Consider the following 12,763-nt stretch of genomic DNA (forward strand, 5'->3'; position numbering starts at 1 on the left):
GTCAAGTACACAATGCTATCAAGTTATCAACTTTTTCTATTGTTGAAAAAGAAGCTAGCTCATCTCTATAGATGTTTTCATATGATGCGCATGGAGTGAAAGTTGAATATGGCGACTTCGCCCTCCATGCATTGAGGGAGAGATATGCATAACACCATCACCATACAACTTGTCAACCACCATGCGTAGGAGGTCCATATCCAAAGTCTACTTTCTCAACCGGGAAGCTTACAAAGTACGTTGATAGTAGTTGCAATTGTACTGAAGCACCTTCGCCTCTTGAAGATTCACCTATAGTACAGCATAGTTACCACTTGAAAACTTAGAAAAGCCGGATTAATGCTATCATTCAAATGCAATGCAGAGATCTGAGGTATGCTTAAAACCCACCTCTACCCAGTCTACTAAGGACTTTATGAAGTCGCAAGGACTTTATGAAGTCGCTACTGATACTCGTTTTGTCATCGGGGTGAAAACCCACCTCTACCCAGTCTACTAAGGACTTTATGAAGTCGCTACTGATTCTCGTTTTGTCATCGTGGATGAGATTCGCCCTTGCAGGGAGATAAAACCAAAGCCTAAAGAACTGAAACATGTATAGCATTGCCGATGTATCCCTCACTTATAAGTGGAGAGTCCAATATGTCCCTGACGCTCTGACAGGGTAGAAGTATTGGGTGATAGAGTCCTCGGGCAGTCAGGTCCCAGCCGCGGTCATACATTTCCAAATGAATGCAGGGCCGTTGCAACAAGGGTCCTTGTTCGATGCAACGGCCCTGCATTCATTTGGAAATGCATGACCGCGGTGCATTCATTTGGAAATGCATGACCGCGGCTGGGACCTGCCAGAGGACTCTATCACCCAATACTCCTACCCTGTCGGATTGGGATAAAACAAGGGAGTCATGTGGAAATGCATGACCGAAGCTCGGGACCTGCCATAGGACTCTATGACCCAATACTCCTACCTTGCCGGATTGGGATAAATCAAGGGAGTGGAAGCGTAGGTAGTTATGAGAATCTCCAGCCCAGCCAGTCCTCCAAAGCCGTTTCTGTGTAGGCCTACACAAACTCCATGCCTGCAGCATTGGAGACCACAATTGGGCGGCCATCCTCCTCAGCAAACATCACCCTGCCGGCCAGCCACAATGAGCTTCGCCAGGGAAGACTTGAGCAAATGTACGTACTCCGTGGAGGGTGCCCGCGAGTAGTAGCAGATGCCTTGGCCGAAGGCGTTGCCCGAGTTGAGGATGGCCAGGTTTGAGATGTAGTGTATGCGGGAACAGCAGGAACTATCTTACACTGGGAGGCCACTAGCACGTCGACGACCTGATGCAAGCGAAAGCAAAGGAAGGCTATAAGCTGATACTTTGCCCCTCTTTTTATTTAAAAGCTACACTCAAGTACATCGCATGATCGCACGGTGCCTTGATTGAAGAGACATCAATGATCACGGTGCTCTTGAAGTTGATTACTTGATGGACAAAGCTCAGTCATAATAATTGAAAGGAAGAGATAAATGTAGCCGTGAAAAAGGGTAGAGATTAAGTACACATGGACCTTTACATGATTTGTGTGGGAGTCATTAATTGAGAGGAAGAGATAAAATGTGTATTGGAAAAAGGGTTCCAATGATGTCGTAAGAGTACATTCATCTTCCCATGCTTTTTCTGTGGGGGTTATATATTGGACATAAGTGCAGTACTTTGTTGGAGAGATAATGAACATCCATGTAAGATCCATTAGACACAAGTGTAGTACATTGTTAGAGAAGTAATGAAGTTCCATGTGAGAACCATTGGACATAAGTGTAGTACACTATTGGAGACATAATGAACATCCATGTGAGATCTATTGGACATAATGAACATCCATGTGAGATCTAGTGGACATAAGTGTAGTACATTGATAGAGAAGTAATGAAGTTTCATGTGAGATCCAAAGGCCTACATCGAAAGGATATGCAAGCTTGTACTTGTTGACTTTTTTTGCTTGTGCTCTATCTTTTAATCTTTGTACTTTAACCTTTTGAATGATGAGAATATTAATTTACTTTGGCCCCCAAAGTATGTGGATATGAGGGTAAGTGAAATGTGTCTAAATAGGTATTAGTAGTGTTTGTATATGTAGATATTATCTCTTGATACACACACACACACACAACAAGAACAACAACAACAAAACATATATATATAAAGATTGCATTTCTATCTAAACTCGAGCAACTCTTTTCAAAAGTGTGGCATTGCACTATTGCCTCACTATTGCTAACAACATTTGTTCAAATGTACCCTTGTTCTTCCCCAATGGTGACCTTTATTGGCACTTTTAATAGTAGTGTTGTCGAGATTAATGCCAAAAAGTTTACCTTGTCATTGTGAAACCAAATATCGTATTATTTTCCAAAACAAGCTTGCTTTGGACCCTAGCATAACATTAATTTGGGTTGCTTTTCTTAGATGAACTCGTGATTACCATAGATAGCGTAATGTGTTGGAGCTTAAAACAAATGGGAAAACACCATCTTGAAGTTCAAAGTAAATAGGAAAAGTTTCAAAAACTTTTGGATGAAACCTTCCATTGGGCTTCAAATTTAAGGCCTACATGGTGCTCTTGGTGCGTATTGCTTAAGAAAGTCCACAACACATCAATGATCACAGTATGGTTTTCTTGGCATTGATTACTTGATGAAAGTTAGTGCTCTCAATAAAAACATGTTTTTCAACTATCAATCAAAATAAGGACAAATCTTAAATTTATTTGGTTTTTGTTTTAAAATCTTTACAATATGCGGGTTTTATAACTAAAATATGTTGAGAAATGTGGTGCCAAAGAGCACAAGGAAAATATGGAGTGAGTGTGAGAAGCCATATCACCAAGTGAGAATTATCTCACATGCAAGAGAAAGGTCAAGTTGTACTCTCCTCATATAGGACATTTTAGGCATTGGAATATAAGCACAACATCTCAAGTCTTTTTTTGAGTACATGTTTCCATCATGTAACCTAACTAAGAACGTGAGTCTAAACTTAATTAGCACACACTCATCACAATGAGTCTTGTTCATTTTTATCCACCTTAGATTAGTTTTGTCAGTAGTGCATGATTAGGTAGATGTTTTGTGAGTAGGAGAGCTTGATCCATGATTTTCACATGGTATCAGAGCTTAGGTCTAGCTCTCCTAGATTAGTTCTTTAGTACTAGGAACAAGTAATTAGTGTGATTAAATGCTCTTTGTGGTTGGATGCTTCTTTCTTCTACTCATGATTAGTGCCTAATTTAGGAGTGATAGGGAGTGATTATTAGTGTTGAGCACTTGGGAAGTCGAGCTGCTCGAATTGATATCCAACACGCTCGTTTCACACACTAGTGGTTGGTTGCCCATGTCCGGTCGGTTATTTGGGTCCTCGCCCATGCTGACCAAAGAATAAGTTATGGGAAACACACCTATATGCTCACATCCTTAATCTGATACCAAGTTGCAAAACTACGGACCCTTGAAATCCCTTCCCGTCGCTTTTTTGACATAGAGTAGAAAAGTGATAAATCGTGATTAGCACCTAATTTAGAAGTGATAAGGAGTGATTATTAGTGCTGAGAACTTGGGAAGTCGAGCCATTCGAGTTGATACCGAACACACACTAGTAGTGGTTTCTTGTCCGTGTCCAGCCGCTTATTTGGGTCCTTGCCCACGTCGAATGTCACCTGGATCATGATTCGGAATTTTTATTGGGGTTTTTTGTTTCTCTTAGTGTTTTGGCACTGCCACGAGTCGAACTTGTGTTGGGTGTCGCTCGTTGTGGCCGATACCTCTCTTTTGTATGTGTGGATTCAAATAACGCACATGATGTAGATATCTTACATCCCGAGTCTCTCATATGAGCTCATATTGCCTCCAAAGTGACTCCAAAAGTGGTAATGTATCTCTCACAGAAGAACTTTTAAAATTCCTCTAAGAAAAAAATATATGGGATTTATAAAATTTTACAGAGGGGGGTGTAAAGAAATGCTAATAATAGGCTACATAGGGATTTATAAAAGAAGCCTTGAACGCACGTGATATAGACATATTACATTAAGTGACCCCCCCCCCCAAGATAAGGATCTCCAAAATGTCATTACATAAGGAACTACCCAAGAAAATCCCCTCACCCCTCTTTGATTAGAAGAGTAAATAGTAGGAGAATTAGAAGGATGGATTTTAACAAGTCAATAGAAATAAGAGGATCGCTCGTAAGATCAGTTTGTCCCCCTATATGACAAAAACTAGACCTTTGGGTGCAAAACATGGCCTCTGGAAGCTAACAAAAAGGTTAGGATTCTCGAGCCAAAGTGTAATCTCTTAGCTTCCCAAAACCTTCTCCCCACTCACTTTTGCTATTTTAGGCTCCATCTACCTTCTTCTTGCATCATGATTTTGTAGGTTTAAGTTTTCACAGACAATGACTTTTTGAAATGATATTTAGGTTTTGCTAGAGTTTAACCACTACAATATTTATTCCTTGTAGACATATGAAGACTAGGACCACGTTAGAATACCAATTCTAACCCATGATTATTCTTGGTCTTAGTTATTTAGTCAGCAGGCCTTGTATTGTAGGAGACTAGTTTGATGATCATCTCTTTTAGATTTTGGGTTTGGGTTTCCCTTTTGCTTAGTGCTACTTCTCCAAAGGTATAGGTGAGTCCATGTTTACACCTACTTTGGATATTATTCTTTTAAAAGTGGAGGTATCCTAAACTTTATGCTTTCCTTTGGAGGAATTACTATCCTCCTTTCTTCTAGCACACCTAAAGATGAAGAGGGATTCTTCCCAAGAAGCTCCTCCTCTTTTGAAGAGGGATTCTTCCCAAGAAGCTCCTCCTCTTCAGCTTGAATAGTGTGCTCATCTGTAGCTATTTGTTTATTCCAGAAGTGCATGTTATCTACTTCTTTTTCGAGGTCAATACTTCCCTCTTCATTGCACAACTGAGTGCTTGTCACAAAATCATCCTCCTACTGATCCTCCTCCATTTGTGTAAGATCAACAAGATCTATTTGTAATGGGGAAAAGCTGTTTGGGTTTTTGCATCGATTGGTCGTGTTCGCGACCATTATATCACATCACTTCTATCCACATCATATCTCATTCATACACATCTCATCTCATTCATCCACATCCATCCAATCGTTCTCATGTATGACTACTCACATCTATCCATACATTCATATCTATCACTTTACATCCACATATATTCATGTCACATCTCATCTCTTTACATCACATCACATTCTTTCACATACACATCTATATCCATTCTTTAAATACACATTTACATCCATTCTTCTCATACACATCCTTATCCATTCTTTCACATCCATTCCTCACATACGCATTCACATCCATTCTTCTCATACACATCCTTATCCATTCGTTCACATACTCATTCACATACACATTCACATCCATTCTTCTCATACATATCCTTATCCATTCTTTCACATACTCATTACATCCATTCACTCACATCCCACATCATTCATTTACATTCTGATTCACATGACATCACATCTCATCTATTCATTCATCATCTATGTGATTCACATCTTATCTCATCACATCTATTCACCTCTATTCACATCACATCCATCCATCCATTTGCATTCATCTAATTCACATCACATCTATCCATCCAATCATCATCTATCTGATTCACATCTTATCTCATCACATCTATTCACCTCATATTCTCATCACTTCTATTCACATCACATCTATCCAATCATCTATCTGATTCACATCTTACCTCATCACATCTATTCACCTCATATTCTCATCACTTCTATTCACATCACATCTATCCAATCATCTAACTGATTCACATCTTATCTCATCACATCTATTCATCTCATATTCTCATGACTTCTATTCACATCACATCCATCCATCTATTTATTCCCATCTATCTAATTCACATCATATCCATCCATCCATCCATTCACATCTATCTAATTCTTACCTTATCTCATCACATCTATTCATAGAATTTAAACATAGAATTTAAGAGAAATCTATTTTTTGATATAAAGATTCTCTATGAATCTATTTATGCATAATTCAAATTTAAGAAAAATAACACTTTTGAAATAAAATTAAATCTTTTATGCATCTTTCTATGCATAAATTCAATTTTAATGAGAATAACACTTTTGAAATAAAAATAAATCTTTTATGCATCCTTCCTATGCATAAATTCAATTTTAATGAGAATAACACTTTTGAAATAAAAATAAATCTTTTATGCATCCTTCCTATTCTTTTATGCATAAATTCAAATTTAATGAGAATAACACAAATAAATCTTTTATGCATCTTCCTATGCATAAATTCAATTTTAATGACAATAACTCTTTTGAAATAAAAATAAATTCCTTTATGCATCTCTCCATGCATGAAATTACAATTAATGAGAATAACTCTTCTGAAATAAAAAAAATTCCTTTATGCATCCTTCTATGCATAAAATCAAAATTAATGAGAATAACTCTTCTGAAATCAAAAAAAAATCCTTTATCTAGTTCATGTCGTGAAAGGGACTTCATGGTTTTATCAAAATTGTTTTTTTTTACAGGGGACTCTTTCATGCCGTGAGATGTCTAAGGGTCCGTCAGTAAAAAAACAAAAAGATACCAATATCTCCTAAACCGTGAATCCGATGAAGGCACTCTAGTGCTCTCATCAGAAAGCTCACATCGAGCTCTTCAAAATTGGTCTTGACCGTTCGAGGTCAAAATCGATTGTTTTGGCCTTTGACCACCTGCAGTCTCAAAATTTGACCCAAAATCAAGGTAAAAAACAGTCCTTAAAGCACTAAAAATTGCCCAAAGTAGCGCGAAATGATTGTGGACCATATTCAGGCTGCTTTTTCCATTATCTTACACATCAAGGAGTTAAGGTAGATACACCAAAAGGTCATACATTCAAGATATGAAGCAATGGTGTCCAAATCTACGACTTGGACGGGCGCCTGTAATGGTTTGACAGAATACTTATGGCGATTCCTGCTTCAAGAGCATGTGATAGTAAGTTAGGATGAAGTCTTAAGTGATATAGTTCATGGATATATTAAGAGAGTAGTCACTATAATAGCATTAGGCCTCTTATGAGCCTAAAGTGCATGGCCAACCAAAGTTTAAGTAAGTGTGAACACTTATGGCCATGTATAAATTGAATTTCTCTCATAATACAATATACTCTCCCATTGTGCAATAGAGTCTTGCTCTTGCTAATCCTCTTGCTAATCCCTCTTTCTAATGCATGCTAGTGAGTGTGTATGAGTGATGTGAGGTGAGAGAGGAGGGACGAGTATACGTAGTGCAAGGCGGCGGTGTGACAATGCTTGCGGGAGACGTGGTGGAATTGCTTCTCAAGGAGTTGTAGAGCTTGGATACCTCAAGGGTTACGAGGTCGGCCATTGGAAAGATCCTTAATGACGGTTGCGGTTAACCAGGTAATCTCTTGTTAGATATGTTTCAAGGAGGGTTAGGGTGAGCCACCAACAGCCGCTTAACCGATGAATCCATAAGAGTGTTTTGAAAAAAGGCACGCTTGTAGATAAAAGCATAGCCGCTGAGATTGAAGAGATTAATCATCATGACTAATCTAGAGGCTCACCTACTTGATGTATCCCATTGCTGAACATAGTTTGCAAAATGCTGCGAGCCAATCATCGAGGCAATCACCGAGGTTTCTAACCTAACACACGAAGAGAGAATTTTGAGGCAAATCAAGCTCGTTGTCACATGTATATATATAAGACATGAAACCACTACCTATAGCGTAGAAGGAACTAATAAGGTTGATATAGAGATTAAAGAGGAAGAATCAGTTCAAAAACTTGTACTGAGAAGGAGAAAATGAACTTACATTGGTGCTCAATTTGCAATGCCCACTGATAATTCTATGTTTATGCCCATGTCCTTTGAATTTAAATTTGGGGCGTCCTTTATTTTTAATCATGGAATTAGAAATGTGTATTTGTTTTATGAGTACTCAAGACATGAATGTTCATGAGTGTGCTCCTAGAGGTCATGAGTACTCTGAAAGCATGTATGTTCAAAGATTGTGACAAAATGAGGCTTGTTAATGAGTCATCCCATTCACTCATATTTATTTTGAGGTACGTGTATGGATATTTTTTAATCATTCACCAAGATTTCACATGAAGCAAAATGAAAAATTTTGCATAAATATTTCAATGATAACATGTTATTGTTTGTAATTTTCTCGTTCAATTGACAGAATGAGTTTACGTAGCTTGTTAAAGGAGAATAGATATTTTACACAATCTTGTTGTTTTGAACCTGCATGTTCATGTGATAACATGGAGGTTGCTTCCTCTATATCTAATCGTAAGTGTAAAAATATTATGCTAGTAAGTTAGAGTGTTGGTGTAGAAGGTTCTTCTATAGTTTGTCTTTATTCGGTCTTGAAGAAGCAAACATTAACATTGAAGAGCATCTTCTTGTTAAAAAGGAAAAAGGAGAAGGATGTTATGGAGAAAAAGAAGGGTAGGAAGGTAATGAATGTGAAGAGGGTTACAAAGGACAAGGAGGAGGATGAGAAAGGGGTGAAGAAGCTCATGTAGGGGGGATGAAGGTATAGAATGGAGGGATGAAGAAGAGATTTCAATAAAAGTGCTCACATTGGGAAAATGAGGGGGAATCAAGTGCTCATCAAGAAAATAAATAAGACATAAATGTGCCAAAAAGTACAAGCAAGAGGAAAATATAGATATTTGGTAAGCTCTAAAAACTAGTACACCTCAAGGATTCCTTGAGAGAATTAGGGTGCATTTTTTTTCACCTCCACCAAAAATACCACTATGTAGGCTCATTCCAATTGAAGCAATCAAAAAAGTAAGGCCATCTATAGAAAAATCTCTCTCAATGTCTTTAGTACATTGTTAGAGAAGTAATGAAGTTCCATGTGAGAACCATTGGACATAAGTGTAGTACACTATTGGAGACATAATGAACATCCATGTGAGATCTATTGGACATAACGAACATCCATGTGAGATCTAGTGGACATAAGTGTAGTACATTGATAGAGAAGTAATGAAGTTTCATGTGAGATCCAAAGGCCTACATCGAAAGGATATGCAAGCTTGTACTTGTTGACTTTTTTTGCTTGTGCTCTATCTTTTAATCTTTGTACTTTAACCTTTTGAATGATGGGAATATTAATTTACTTTGGCCCCCAAGTATGTGGATATGAGGGTAAGTGAAATGTGTCTACATAGGTATTAGTAGTGTTTGTATATGTAGATATTATCTCTTGATACACACACACACACACACACACACACACACAACAAGAACAACAACAACAAAACATATATATATAAAGATTGCATTTCTATATAAACTCGAGCAACTCTTTTCAAAAGTGTGGCATTGCACTATTGCCTCACTATTGCTAACAACATTTGTTCAAATGTACCCTTGTTCTTCCCCAATGGTGACCTTTATTGGCACTTTTAATAGTAGTGTTGTCGAGATTAATGCCAAAAAGTTTACCTTGTCATTGTGAAACCAAATATCGTACTATTTTCCAAAACAAGCTTTCTTTGGACCCTAGCATAACATTAATTTGGGTTGCTTTTCTTAGATGAACTCGTGATTACCATAGATAGCGTAATGTGTTGGAGCTTAAAACAAATGGGAAAACACCATCTTGAAGTTCAAAGTAAATAGGAAAAGTTTCAAAAACTTTTGGATGAAACCTTCCATTGGGCTTCAAATTTAAGGCCTACAACGGTGCTCTTGGTGCTTATTGCTTAAGAAAGTCCACTACACATATATCAATGATCACAGTATGGTTTTCTTGGCATTGATTACTTGATGAAAGTTAGTGCTCTCAATAAAAACATGTTTTTCAACTATCAATCAAAATAAGGACAAATCTTAAATTTATTTGGTTTTTGTTTTAAAATCTTTACAATATGCGGGTTTTATAACTAAAATATATTGAGAAATGTGGTGCCAAAGAGCACAAGGAAAATATGGAGTGAGTGTGAGAAGCCATATCACCAAGTGAGATTTATCTCACATGCAAGAGAAAGGTCAAGTTGTACTCTCCTCATATAGGACATTTTAGGCATTGGAATATAAGCACAACATCTCAAGTCTTTTTTTAAGTACATGTTTCCATCATGTAACCTAACTGAACGTGAGTCTAAACTTAATTAGCACACACTCATCACAATGAGTCTTGTTCATTTTTATCCACCTTAGATTAGTTTTGTCAGTAGTGCATGATTAGGTAGATGTTTTGTGAGTAGGAGAGCTTGATCCATGATTTTAACATGGTATCAGAGCTTAGGTCTAGCTCTCCTAGATTAGTTCTTTAGTACTAGGAACAAGTAATTAGTGTGATTAAATGCTCTTTGTGGTTGGATGCTTCTTTCTTCTACTCATGATTAGTGCCTAATTTAGGAGTGATAGGGAGTGATTATTAGTGTTGAGCACTTGGGAAGTCGAGCTGCTCGAGTTGATATCCAACATGCTCGTTTCACACACTAGTGGTTGGTTGCCCATGTCCGGTCGCTTATTTGGGTCCTCGCCCATGCTGACCAAAGTATAAGTTATGGGAAACACACCTATATGCTCACATCCTTAATCTGATACCAGGTTGCAAATCTACGGACCCTCGAAATCCCTTCCCGCACTTTTTTGACATAGAGTAGAAAAGTGCTAAATCGTGATTAGCACCTAATTTAGAAGTGATAAGGAGTGATTATTATTGCTGAGAACTTGGGAAGTCGAGCCATTTGAGTTGATACCGAACACACCCGTTTCACACTAGTGGTTTCTTGTCCGTGTCTAGTTGCTTATTTGGGTCCTCGCCCACGTCGAATGTCACCTGGATCATGATTCGGAATTTTTATTGGGGTTTTTTGTTTCTCTTAGTGTTTTGGCAGCACTACCACGAGTCGAACTTGTGTTGGGTGTCGCTCATTGTGGCCGATATATTGCCTCCAAAGTGACTCCAAAAGTGGTAATGTATCTCTCACAGAAGAACTTTTAAAATTCCTCTAAGAAAAAAATATATGGGATTTATAAAATTTTACAGAGGGGGGTGTAAGGAAATGCTAATAATAGGCTACATAGGGATTTATAAAAGAAGCCTTGAACGCACATGATATAGACATATTACATTAAGTGACCCCCCCAGATAAGGATCTCCAAAATGTCATTACATAAGGAACTACCCAAAAAAATCCCCTCACCCCTCTTTGATTAGAAGAGTAAATAGTAGGAGAATTAGAAGGATGGATTTCAACAAGACGATCGCTCGTAAGATTAACAATGCGCCAACACGACCAATCGATGCAAAAACCCAAACAGCTTTTCTCCATTACAAGTAGATCTTGTTGATCTTACACAAATGGAGGAGGATCAGGAGGAGGATGATTTGTGTGACAAGCACTCAGTTGTGCAATGAAGAGGGAAGTATCAACCAAGAAAAAGAAGTAGATAACATGCACTTCTGGAATGAACAAATAGCTACAGATGAGCACACTATTCAAGCTGAAGAGGAGGAGCTTCTTGGGAAGAATCCCTCTTCATCTTTAGGTGTGCTAGAAGAAAGGAGGATAGTAATTCCTCCAAAGGAAAGCCGAAAGTTTAGGATACCTCCACTTTTAAAAGAATAATATCCAAAGTAGGTGTAAACATGGACTCACCTATACCTCTGGAGAAGTAGCACTAAGCAAAAGGGAAACCCAAACCCAAAATCTAAAAGAGATGATCATCAAACTAGTCTCCTACAATACCAAGGCCTGACTAATTAACTAAGACCAAGAATATTCATGGGTTAGAATTGGTATTCTAACGTGGTCCTAGTCTTTATATGTCTACAAGGAATAAATATTGTAGTGGTTAAACTCTAGCAAAACCTAAATATCATTTCAAAAAGTCATTGTCTGTGAAAACTTAAACCTACAAAATCATGATGCAAGAAGAAGGTAGATGGAGCCTAAAATAGCAAAAGTGAGTGGGGAGAAGGTTTTGGGAACCTAAAAGATTACACCTTGGCTCAAGAATCCTAACCTTTTTGTTAGCTTCCAGAGGCCATGTTTTGCACCCAAAGGTCTAGTTTTTGTCATATAGGGGGACAAACTGACCGCCTTCACAAGTGCTACACTTCTAAATTACTTGCACCAAAAGCTAGAAATCTTGAAATTACATTTTTCTATGAAATATTAATGCTTGTTTAAGTTTGAACTTTGTCTCAATTGGGGTATCTCAAATTCATGCATAACTTTTAGACTAAGGCATCCCATATGCTAGAAACCTTATGAACTTCATAACCGCATTGGACCAACACAGTACATATGAGTGCTCCATTGGCTTATACCAAACTTGTAATAAACCCAATTTTGCTAAACTCAAGTCCCTTTGCAGAACACTAATTCGGACCCAATCATTTCTCAGCCCCTCTTATCCTTTATAAACAACTCTTACTCCTTGTTCCAATATGTTCCACGATGCACATGTGGGTATCGTCGAGGCGACCCAGAGCCCGAGCACCATATGGTCAGCACCCTCTAGGATCCTTCGCAGGTGACCTAGCGCTTCACTCATAGACCGCTTCCTTGGTCCCTCATCCACCGTACCGGAAGCTCACCATTTTAATCGAACTGAGGGGACAAGTCAAGCGACCTTGCTACACAAGACGTCCTCCAATGACTCTCCATCAGCTGTTGCAAGTTTATC

The 12,763-nt window shown here is 38.1% G+C and overlaps 1 long non-coding RNA gene across 1 annotated transcript; it reads right to left on the reverse strand.

Annotated features, from left to right (window-relative positions):
- Positions 1-228: 228 nt before the first annotated feature.
- On the reverse strand, positions 229-1,333 carry LOC147618171 (uncharacterized). The gene is made up of 2 exons (XR_015262162.1): positions 969-1,333; positions 229-291 (listed from the first exon to the last, which is right to left on the reverse strand). It is a non-coding gene; the product is annotated as an uncharacterized LOC147618171 (long non-coding RNA).
- Between the last annotated feature and the right edge of the window lie 11,430 nt (positions 1,334-12,763).

This window comes from Cibotium barometz, chromosome 35, assembly GCF_041138505.1.
Source record: "Cibotium barometz isolate CiBa-2024 chromosome 35, ASM4113850v1, whole genome shotgun sequence".
Taxonomy (NCBI): Eukaryota; Viridiplantae; Streptophyta; class Polypodiopsida; order Cyatheales; family Cibotiaceae; genus Cibotium; species Cibotium barometz.